Here is a 12,791-nt window from a genome sequence, read left to right on the forward strand (position 1 = left end):
TTCACTGTTGAAGGGAAGGTAACATAGCACAATCACTTTGAAAAACACTATGGAGGTTCCTCAACAAACTAAAATGGAACTAACATACAATATAGCTACATCACTTGCAGGTACATATCTGAAGAATGTTAATTCAGCATATAAAAGAGATGACTGCATAATCCTGTTTATTTCAGCACTATTCACAATAGCCAAGATATGTAACCAGCCTAGATGCCCATCAACAGATGCACAGAAAAAGAAAAATGTTTTATATATACAATGGAGTATTATTCAACCTCAAAGAATGAAATTATGTCATTTGCAGGGGAAGGATGGAACTGGAGATAATCATTTTACACAAAATAAACTAGATACTGAAAGAGAATTGCCACACATTTTGTGTTGTATGTGAAAATGTAAAATAAAATAAAATAAAGATAAAAAGAAAAAGAAAAAAAATAACCTAAAAGTAGAAGAGTGACTATTAGGGAAATAAGAGGGGATCTTTGACCTGGGAATTGGTACAGAGGGGAAAGAAAGAGAGGTTAAAATGGTGGTTTTAATGATCAAAACATGGAATAAACATATATAGAAATGTCATATTGAAATCCATTCAATTGTAAAATTAATGTTAACAATTATAATTTTTAAAAATTGATATTAATCTAAATTTTAAGAAAACCAATAGGATAACTTTATGCTGTTTTAGATAGTGTTTCTAGAGCTTAATTTATCATCTTTCTAAATGAATTTAAAAATTTACTTTGATATCTATTAAATGTGAAACAGAGTTTTTTGCATTTTATTGTAGTACTGAGAATTTTGCCCCTGACCTTACACTTGCTACTCAACTGAGCTAAATCCCTAGGCCCTGTGGAATTGATTTTAAAAACAAACAAAAACATAATGCCCTTATTAAATTTGTAAAAGTATGGAGAATATATATATAGACTCCATTGACAAATATAATTTATAATTTCAGCTACATATGATTCTGTCAATCCAACCAAACCAATTGGCCTAATTGATAAAATTTAAGATATAAACCTTTATAAGCATACACATGTAAATATATATTTTAAATAATTCAAATATTTGTGATAATGTTTATGTTGCATTAAAAAAACCACTAGACACTTTCTTCAATGCCATCAAATTTTAAGAATGTCTACAACATTATTAAATATTAAAATATTTTAAAATAATATTTTATTGTCAATTCTTTTGACATCCTTCTGTATCTGCTCTCTGAATCCTGTTGCAATTTATTAAAACATAGTTGGTAGCCTTCATAATATTTAATAAATGGAATTTTAATAATTTCAGTTCATAAAATTTTTAGTGAATTAAAATTCTACTTTGAAGAAGAGAGAATAAATTTTATGCCTGCAAAATCAGAGGAAATTTTAAAATCATGCTTGTCTGCATGTCTGTTTGTTTTCTATTGCTGTAACTGAATTGCCCAGATAGGGTACTTCCTAAAGAATAGAGTTCTGTTTAGCTCTGGAGGCTAGAACCCCCAACATCAGGACACTAGCATCTGTTCTGCATTTGTGAGGGCCTCATGCTTCATTGCAACATGGCAAAGGGTATCACATGTCAAGTCAAGTATGCAAGTTAGAGGGTGACTGTTTTTATTATAAAACCATTTCCATGATAAACCATTAAGCTAAGCAGGAATGTACTAATTCATCTATGAGGTTAGAATATTCCAGACCCTTCCTCTACCCTTAGCCCCACAAAATAGTTAAGGTTGTTGGATTTTGAGATTCTACTTGCAATAAACATGCCAAAAGAACTATACAGCTGTATGTTACCTATCCATCAAGAAAAGGGAATATTGATTTTGAGGGCAATTTAAAATTCTCAAAATCCTTATGGATCTTCTATGTACATCCATGGGGAAACTCAACCTTAAACAGGGTTCCTTCCTGCCCATCTTTGCTCTTGGCTTCTGCTGAGATGGCTGATTGGATCCATAAACCACACACCTAATCTCTTTAGTAAATGATGGTTTAGTAACACCTATGATGTTCTTTCAAGAACACACTTTCTCATCTTTTGCTTTACAAACAGATAGATAATACTCCAAATCATCAAGTTTTGATTCCTTTTGCTTAGTAGTTCTGTCAATTTATCTCTTTCCTCCACATTTCATAAGCAGCAAAGAAAAACCCAGCCATGCGTTTAGGACTTCATTTGGAAGTTTCTTCAAGTAACCAAAGAAGCTCATTGCTTGCAAGTTTTCCACTCAACAGGACAAGAAAAGTCAGACAAAATTTCTGTGTAACAGAATTGCCTTTCTTCCAAAAACATTCTTCATTTTCTTCTGAGGCTCACCTGAAACAGAATCAATGTTCACATTTCTACCAACAAGTTAAGTAGATTAAGTGAACAAAAATTTATTCTTTTATAGTTCTGGAGGCCAGAAAACTGAAAATCAAGCAAAACCATAATCCCTTTGGATGTTTTGGGTAAGAATCCTTCTACTCCCCCTCCTATTTTCTTGTAATCATCCCTTGACATTCCTTGGTTTATAGCAGCATGCTTCCTATTTCTGTTTCTGTTATCACAAAATCCTATGAGATTTTTCTGTGTATTAATTTATCTTTTCTTATAAATCATTAAGTTAGGGACACTCCACATGCAGCATGATCTCATGTCAATTTGACTACATCTGCAAAAAGCCCGTTTTCCAATAAGAACACATTCTGAGGTTCTTTACAGACACAAACTAGAGGAGTGGAAGACGGACCAAGAAGAACTAATCAACCCAGTACAATAAGTTACTTATTTCATGTTACTTGTACTTTGCTGAGCCCATCAATTTCTATAATCAGTGGTCTTTTTTTCACCTAGTTAATAATTTTATTCAACTTTTATTATGGTTTCTATCCTAATCTATTTGTTCTCAGGAACATTTATAAATATTCAGTTGAATCCTTTCTCTCTCTCTTCCATGGCTACCATGCATCCTTTATTATGAACTATTAATCCTTGCCATTATATTTAAATAAAGTTCTCAAGTTCATTTTTCACATTGTTGAATTGATTTTTCCATGATATCAGATACATTACTGGCCTCAAGAAGAATTTCCAATTCTGCTTAATGCATTATTTGCTTCTTTGCCACTTCTGATTATACTCCTAGCCTACCGTCAGTATATTCTGTGTATTTTGTGGAATTATTTTGATTGTTCCTTTGGTACCAAGGATCAAACCCAGGGGCACTTAATCAGTAAGCCACATCCCCAGCCATTTTTATTTTATTTTATTTTTTATCTTGAGACAGGGTCTCACTAAGTTGCTGAGGTCCTTACTAAATTTCTGAGGCTGGCCTTGAACTTGTGATCTTCTTGCCTTAGCCTACTGATTTGCTAGAATTGCAAATGTGCTACTGTGCCTGGCTTCATGGAATTCTTTTGAATTTTTTAGTCCTAAGTTATACAAATATTTATTTCTGTGTATTTTGGATTATGAGCCATGTTTTTTGTTTGTTGTTCTTTCTTGTTGTTACCAACAGAGATGGTGGGAAAACTGCACTAAGTTGCAGTTGATTTCTAGCAAAAACTCATAGTAACTAAATTAATAAACACATCCTAGTAAGTATTTCCATATTTTAACAAGATTCAGATACTATTATTCCCCACTAAAAGATGAGCTTTTTGATAGATATAAATCCCTATTAGGATTCTTTTATCATTCAGCCTGACTTCCAAACCATTAGTTCTGTGAACCACTGTGGATGGAGAATGTTATGATTTTAATAATCCCAATATTAAAATATGTTGTTGTCAATATCACTTCTTTGAGATTTTTATTTCTTCAGACCTATACCTTATGGTATGGCTTTAGGAAATAAAAACCTATGTAGTTTCCAGGCACAGAGGTGCATACCTGTAATCTCAGAGACTCAGGAGATGAGGCAGAAGGATCACATGTTTGAGACCAGACTCAGCAAAAGAATAAGCCCTTCAGCAATTTAATGAGAGTCGATCGCAAACTAAAACAAAAGAAAAAGAAAAACTATGAATGTAGTTCAGTAGTAAAATGCCCCTGGGTTTAATTACCCAGTATCAGAAAAAGGAAGAGGAGGTGGAGGAGGAGAGTAGTCAAGTGTTAAGGTGGCCTTAGGTCTGAGCCTAAGCAACTCCATTTTAAAAACTCCAGTTCGAATTTGACCTGCAGTCTCATTAGGCATACCCACAGATCCCTCCAGTATGGCCTCAAACAAGTTACTTTGCCTCACCCTGATAAGAGAGTGAAGCTTCTGGCAGGCTGTCCTTGCCTGATAAGAGGGAAAGGTGAGAAGATCAGGGTGGAGACAACCAGACCAGATGTTTCTTAACCCAAGGTAAATGATGTCACTGAGAAATCCAGTGGTAGCTGATAAGCATTGAAAGGGGGTTCAAAAGCCCCCAAATTTAGTATAAATGATAGAGCCGACGAACAGGGATTCATCCAGCAGAAACAAGGATGCACTTGAGCTGGAGAGCTTGATAAGGACCTGACATCCCATCACTTGTCATCATTCCTGAGCCTCTGCATAATCCTCATCGCTTTCAAACTCTACCACCTCTTCTGGACCTTGGTGAGAGCTGAAACTCCTCCCTATGACCCCCTCCTCAACTGGTCGTCCACTCCACGCCAGGAAAAGCCTGCCTTGGTTCCGGATCTGATCATCACGGTCTGAGTGAGTGTGCATCTGCTGGACTTAAAGCCTAAGGCTTAAGACTTTTGAATTTAGCATACAGATGAAATGTCTGTCATTAGCCTATCATGATTAAGTGTGTTTTGCAGTGCTTAGAATTAATCTAGAATTGTTTGCTGTGAATTGATTATGTCTATTGAAGTGTCTAGCATTAAGGATTGTCATTTTCTTAATTAAGAACCTATAGAGTGAAATTACATTGAGTAATTTGAGTGAATAAAGCATTGAAAGGGACCGAAGCACACCGACATTCTTTATTTCTCTCCTCGAATGCATACTTCACAATTTTGCCTCTTCAGGACATCAAGAAACTACAAACTTGTTTAAAAAGAGCACTTTTCAGAAAAACAGAAAATATAGAATTATAGAATAATCTTATAGAGATTATGAAAGGGTGCACTAAAATTATATGGAAATATATTAGATATGTGGAAAGATTGGAATTCAATTATTTCTTTCCTGTGTCTTATGGTTTCAAAGTTTGTGTCCCCAAAAAAATCATGCTGAAACTTAATCCCTAATACAATCATGATATTAAAACTCTGCCTTTGATAATGGATTAAGGTATTGTGAGGACATGGCTTCTTTGAAGGGGAGCTTTTGTGCCATATTAAAAGAGAGAAAGTAGATTTCACCAAACACTGAACCAAACAGTACCCTGATTGAACTTCCCAGCCTCCAGAATGGAGAGAAATAAATTTTCATTTTTTGGTAATTATCCAGTCCCAGGTATATAGTAATAGCAGCAGCATAGACTAGGACAGTTTCTTACAATTGAAGATATCTTAAATGCCCCCTTTTAAAATTTGGAGACATGTTTTCCTAAGGAATGCAATTTTTTAATAGATTCTATTTAGTTATATATAGTATTAGCATATGTTTTGACATAATCACAAAAGCAAGGAAATTAATTTGCTCTAATTCTGCCCCCTCTGTCCCTCTGCTCTCCTCCCTCAACTCTACTTATCTTTCTGCAATTTACACACACACACACACACACACACACACACACACACACACACTTATTTTAGTGTCTCATGGATATACTTGATTCTGGGATTCACTGTGCTATATTCATGTATGTAATACAGAAGTTTAGTCAGATTCATTCCACTGTTCTTCCTATCCCTCCTTCATCCCCTTCAATTCCCTTTGTTTACTGACTTTTCCTCTTTGTTGATGAAATTCCCTCTCCCTTTCTTTCTTTTTTATCCTCCCCAAGTTATTTTGAATTAGCTTTCTGCATACCAGAGAAAACATCCAAACTTTGACTTTTGGGGCCTGGCTTACTTGACTTAACATGATAGTCTCCAGTTCTATCCATTTACTGGAAAACATCACAATTTCATTCTTCCTTATGGTTAAGTAATACTCCATTGAGTATATATACCATATTTTCTTTATCCGTTCAACTGTTGAAGGATACCTAGGTTGGTTCCTTAGCTTAATTATTGTGAATTGTGCCGCTATAAACATTGATGTGGCTGTGTCACTGTAGCATATGAGTTTACATCTTTTAGATTATATTGAGGAGTGGAAGAGCTGGGGAAAAGTTACATTCATACACTGTTGGTGGTACTGCAAATTAGTGCAACCACTCTGAAAAGCAATGTGGGGATTCCTCAAAAACCTAGGAATGAAATCACCATATGACTCAGGAATGCAAAAGCATACTGTTCTACTTCTCATTGCTCTTAACCTTGTGCCAAGGTTTTGCTTGTTTGCTTGTTTTGAGGTCCTGGGGCTCGACACCAGGACCTGACATCCTCAAGGCAACCTGTTTGTTTTTCTGAAAATTGTAGACAGATAATTTGAGATATTAGTGGAAGAGGCACATATTTGGGCAACAGCACTTTACCTATATAACTTTTTTGAATTTGTTTTATTGGAAAGCTAGACATTGGAGTTTTAATTGATTTTATAATATATTTTACCATTTAAACTTTAGTTTTCTATTTCTACTAGGGAGAGTCCTCTTTTATTTTTAATCACAGTATATAGACCCTTGTTCTTAGAAGTTTTTATTTTCTAGATGATATTGACTATAGAATAATTATAGAAGTATGATTAATCAAAGTATAGTATTACCTGAATATATAATTTTTTAAAAGGGACTCATTTATTGAAAGAAAACTATAATCTTTTATTTAATTTATAAAATTGAACACAGCTTTGTTCAAAAATGATTTCATACTGACACTCCAAGTTCTTGTGTTATTCAAAAAGTAATCATTTCATTAAAATTGAAAAAAATTAAACTGAAATATTTAAAAATGTTAACCATTTTTTTCTGTTACTTTAAAAGATAGCATACTGAGACAACTAAAAAAAATTAAAGCAAGTTTTTTTTTTCCTACTCCAGAATATAAAGACATAATTGGATTAAATCTTTGGCTTAATATCTTATTATTGAAACATTTTGCTATAAAAGCCTGTTAATTGCATTACAGTTGTATGAAATATGAAGAATATGCCAATTTGCATTAGTTATATTTACTTTCAATAATAAGGGCTTAGGCATTAAATTACATTAGATTTCAAAGGCGTATGTAGATTTGAATACACATTATCTCTTTATTATATACATTTACAGATATCATGAAATTTGGAATATAATGAAAGGAATTGATATTTGTATTGTATGTTTCTGATCATTCATTTTCTTCAACATGCATAAACATACAAACACAGATGCTACTTCATTTAAACATATATTGTAGACTATCACATATGGTGTGTTCATTAATTTGGAAAACTGCCACAATATTATGCATCTATGTTTATTGTTTTAGAAAAGTATTTTATAAACCAGACAAAAATAATAGTGGACTCAGAATAAGACTTGATAATAGAATGCAAGATTTTTGCATTTACTGGATATGTAAAGTAAAAAATAAAATGTAAACACTAAATAAAAGATGATGGTTAATGTTTTTATCATATATTATTCAATTAAAAAGTATATAGATGAGAATTTTAAAGAGATAAATTGCTATAAAGTAAAATAAAATGAGTATGTGGCTTGAGGAGAATTGTGACAGTGGTATGAATTTGACAATAGATTATCTCTATCAATTTTTCTGCTTTGATTTTTCTTTTCTTTTTGCAGTTCTGGAGATTAAACAGAGTCTTTTATGTGCTGGAAAGTACTCTCGCAATGAGCAATATGCTCAGCTTTCCCCACCCATTTTTCAAATTTTATTATGAGATGAGGTTCTCACCAAGTTTCTTAGGTTGGCCTCAAACTTGTGATCCTGCTTCCTCAGGCTTCTGAGTAGTTAAGATTACAAGCGAGCACCACCATGTTTTAATTTTTTAAGCCATATTTCCCAAAACGAGTGATATAACATACCAGAAGTGATGGTATTTATAGTAAATTACAGGTAGATAAATACTTAGTGATTGATTAAATATATGTCTGAGATGTATCAAAATTTTTCTCATCACTTGTTTTTGAATATACAGAAATCATTTTAAATAGTATTAATGTACTTGCACATAAATATAGATCATATATAAGATAATTCATTACTCTATGATTATGCTACTCAGCTTACATTATCCATATCACAAATACCAGGGTGCAAAGGTTTTATTTATTTTGTCCTCCAGGATAGTTACATGCAAGAAACCACCTGAGCCCTATATCATTCAGAAAAAAAAGAAAGTATTTTTTAAGAAAATATTATACAACTTAAATATTCTGCATGAGTACAGAGAGTCTGGGGCTGGAAGATCATGCCCCTGAGGACATTACCCAAATGTGTAATTAGTGGCCTATAACCCACCACTGCCACCAGATCTCCATAGAAATCTTCAGTTTTACTGCCCCCAGCACTTCCACATGAACTCCATGTTGTTCCTGCTTTTTCCCATTGTTTTGTTCTGGATGGAAATAAATTACATTCTTATGTTGTAACTTCAAAGGACACGGGGAAAAGAATAACTAACTGTAGCTGCAAATCAGGGAAGGGAGATTTCTTTACAAATCTTCATAGATATGAGAGGACTCTATCATAAATAACGGTCATTAGAGTCCATCTGTTAGTCCATCAAATATCTCTGCACACTCCTCCTCTTTAATTTGCACAAGTTATATTTACTATAGTTCAGCTTTCACAAAATCATAATACTGGGACGATAACAAAAAAGATATTCCTCTCTTACATATTAAATGGGGAAGTTTATGCATGAAAATAAAATATGTGCTGACTTTCCAGGCCATCAAGTTGAATATGAATTAGGATGCTATGTTCATGTTTTATTTTATGTGGTACCATTTAGCTAAAATATAATATAAAAGATAGCATCAAGATTTGTGTAAATCTGTGGTCTTGTCACTCACTTTCTATAGTGGGGTACCCCAACATCTCATCATTTACTTACTAGTTTTTCAGACTTTTGGGAGTTATATTCATTTTCTTCTTATTCCAACCTAATTTTATATTCATATTGTTCTATGCAAAAAAAAAAATTAAAACTGGGCTGGGGATGTGGCTCAAGCGGTAGCGCGCTCGCCTGGCATGCGTGCGGCCCTGGTTCGATCCTCAGCTCCACATACAAACAAAGATGTTGTGTCCGCCGAGAACTAAAAAATAAATATTAAAAATTCTCTCTCTCTCTCTTTCTCTCACTCTCTCTCCTCTCTCACTCTCTCTAAAAAAAAATTAAAACTTAGACTGGTAAAATAAACATATAAAAGAGCTGGAGTATCAGAGTAGATGAAAGGAAAATATTTAATATATATACATAAGTTTATGATACTATGAAGAATGTATATTAGAATTTAACTTATTTCCTATCTTTATAACTGGTTGCATGGTTACAGTTGGTATTTAATGCCTTTTCCCTCCATTTTTTCTTATCTTTTTCTCCAAAAAGCCGAAGCCTTAGTTGATTTGTTTACCTGATGAGGTGAACTAAACCTCCATTCCTAAAGAATATAACTCCATGCTTGCTCTACCCATAAGAATTTAAGTCTTCCTTTCTTTTTTATTATACAGTTCCAAGTATATTCCCTCTTCTCTCATTATACAGTCGCATGTGTATTTGCCTTTATAATGAGTATAATTACCTAATTCAACACTCAAAATCTTCTCTGTAGTAGTACAAACAGTGGCATCAAAAACTCCCAATTAGATGATGGTATTTCAGCTTTTATTTCTATAAAGCCATTTTTGCATTCCCTGGTGAACAATTTTAATGCAGTCTTTTCTTATATAGTATGAAAGATAAGCCAGGAATTGGCAAACTATTTCTGTAAAGGGCCAGAGAGTAAATATTGTATGCTTTTCAGGCCATATGGTCTTTTTTGCAACTACTCAGTTCTACCACTATTACATGAAAGCAGTTATAGATAACATATAAACAAACATGTTTGGCTATGTTCAAATAAGTTAAAATGAAACAAAACAAGTTACAGGGATACAGCTAGATATTATACAGCCATCTTGGGTGTAACCGCCATTTTGCCCACTAGAGGAACCTGGTAAATATCCCAGAACCTATGGAATAAACAAGGGCATTAAGATAGTCAGTTGAGCATATTTGCTGGCCACTTTTAATTGCATGGCTTCACTGCCTCTGGGTAGATTTTGCAAAAACTTTTTAATTGGTGCTGGCTCTCCTTTTTCTAGAAGAAGATATATAAATACACCTTCTTCTTGCCTGGGGAGGCGGCCTTGCTGCCATTCAAGATATCCTGTGGCTATAAGTCCCAAATAAATTGCCCATTGTGAAGTTCTAGATCTCTTAGACTCTTTGGTCTTTTGGAACTCTCTACCTTTGGCTACCAGTCATAATACACCAGCACTTAATTTTTTGGAAACACAGGTGTTAAGCCCAGTTTGGCCTATAGGCATAGATTTCCAATTCTTTTCTCTAAAACACTAAGATCTGACATCATGAAAACAAGAACCAAGTAGAACTATAAGTGTGATATTAAATTTTATACAGAAAATTACCACTCCAAATTCCCTGTTCTTCCTTCTCAAACCTGTATGCAATGGCTGGGAGTGAAAATCACAGTGTATTAGTTTCTGGTTCAGAGCATATAGTAAATCCAAGAAAATAGAAATCTAAACTTGAAAGCTGGCATCTAAGATGGGAATTTAGTAAAGATTCCAGAAGTTTCTAATCTCTTGGAAGATGAGTTAGAAGGTACTAACACTTCATTAGATTCTGTCAGTGGCCTTAATCATTCGATATACATGTTAAGAAGCAATATTGTCAAAGATGATGGTGATTAAGCTGATGAGTAATTACACAGATGGTTTTATTGGCTGAAATATCTGCACAAGGTAGTCAAAGAATACCCAGAATATCATTTTAATGGCGTAAATTTGCTGTTTTGCAAAGATTGAAGGAATATCACAATGTTTTCACCTGTTATCTGATTGATTACTGTTATCTATCTAAATGACAAATTATAAGAACTGTGTTTTGAACATTCTTGCATATTAGGCATTTAACAGTGGCTGGTACAAGGTCAACTTTGGTGAAAGAAAGTCCAAATTATCAATTCTATCTGTAATCTTAAAATCTGTCACATGGCACTATGGTCACTCTTTCTTTAGTCCATTGATCGTTAATTGGAATTTCTAAGGAAAGGGTCCTAATCACTATAATTTTTCAATTTTATGGTATAAACTTTTCCCTAGTAGAATCTCTGATAATAAATATTACCATATATATGAGTGCGTTCTTGTGTGTGTGTGTGTGTGTGTGTGTGTGTACACATACATATATCTCTGAGGGAAATATGAGAACACATTCATAATCATAGTTTTTCATACTTTTTGTCATATGTCCCTTGCTAAACTTGGAACAAGGATGGTACAACCATGCAGAATTAAGCATTTTATGAAAATAGTAAATTTATACTTTGAAACCCTGATCGAGTCTTTCTCTGCAAATACAATATTTAATAATACAAGGGAATATTATGTTAGTGGGATTTCATACTTTTAGGTTTTAGGAATCCTGGATTTTTTTAGTTCCATCAAAGTTCTGAGGCAATCAGGATGCTCAGATCATAATTTGTTCCTGTTAAATATTACAATAAACATCCCTTTGTCTTTTTTTTATTTGATAAATGAACTTAATTGGTTCCTGCCAACCCATATCCATTAACTATCTGTATTAGTTTCTTGGCTTATCATAACAAAATGCCATAGATTTATTTCATGACTTAAACAATATAAATTTATTTTCTCATGTTCTGGAGGCTACATAAAGGTGTTAGCAGGTTTGGTTTCTTCCAAGTCCTCTTCTTGGCTTTTTTGTTTCTTCTCTGGCCCTCTTTTAGTTGTGTGTATGAATATTTTCTAATTTTCTCTTCTTATAAGAACATTGGATGCATTGATTTATGGCCTAAATATATGAACTTATTTTAACTTAGTTGCCTCTTTTTTTTATAAGGCCTATCAATAAATAGAGTTATATTTTGAAGTATTGGTGATTAGGACTACAAACTTCAACACACGTTTTTGGGGAGAAGATTCAATTTAGTTTATAACACCATATTATTTGAAATCTTATAATCCATTCTAATGATATAAGTACAATATTGCAGATATTAAAAAAGGACTATCAATACTTTTATGTGTTCTAATTAATTACACATGACAATAGAATGCATTTTGACACATCATACATAAACAGAGTATAACTTCTCATTCTTCTAGTTGTACATGATGTAGGATTAAACTGGTCGTGTAATCATATATGCACATAGGTCTTAATGTCCAATTCATTACTACTTTTTAATGTATCCCCTTCTGTAATGCATAGTCTTGGTCATGATGTAAAGATTGACTTCTGGGCTTCCTGGAGGGGCATTATTGAAGGTTGGGCAAACAGAATATTCATGATAATTCCACTCCAAATTTCTTGTCACTTTAAAACCTTGTATTATTATCTTAGATTATTATCTCCATATAAATTCAAAGAAAGTTTTTGGCAACATAAAATTAAGTTTTAGTTAAACTATCAAGAAATCACTAAAATGACTCATAGTTTAAAAAAAATCTGGCACACTGTACTCAGAATTTCCAATAATTTCATGCACATGTATAAAATCTTTCTCGTCTAAAACTGT

The sequence above is a fragment of the Spermophilus citellus genome (genome assembly GCF_964194105.1).
Source record: "Spermophilus citellus genome assembly, chromosome: 7".
In the NCBI taxonomy this organism is placed as follows: domain Eukaryota; kingdom Metazoa; phylum Chordata; class Mammalia; order Rodentia; family Sciuridae; genus Spermophilus; species Spermophilus citellus.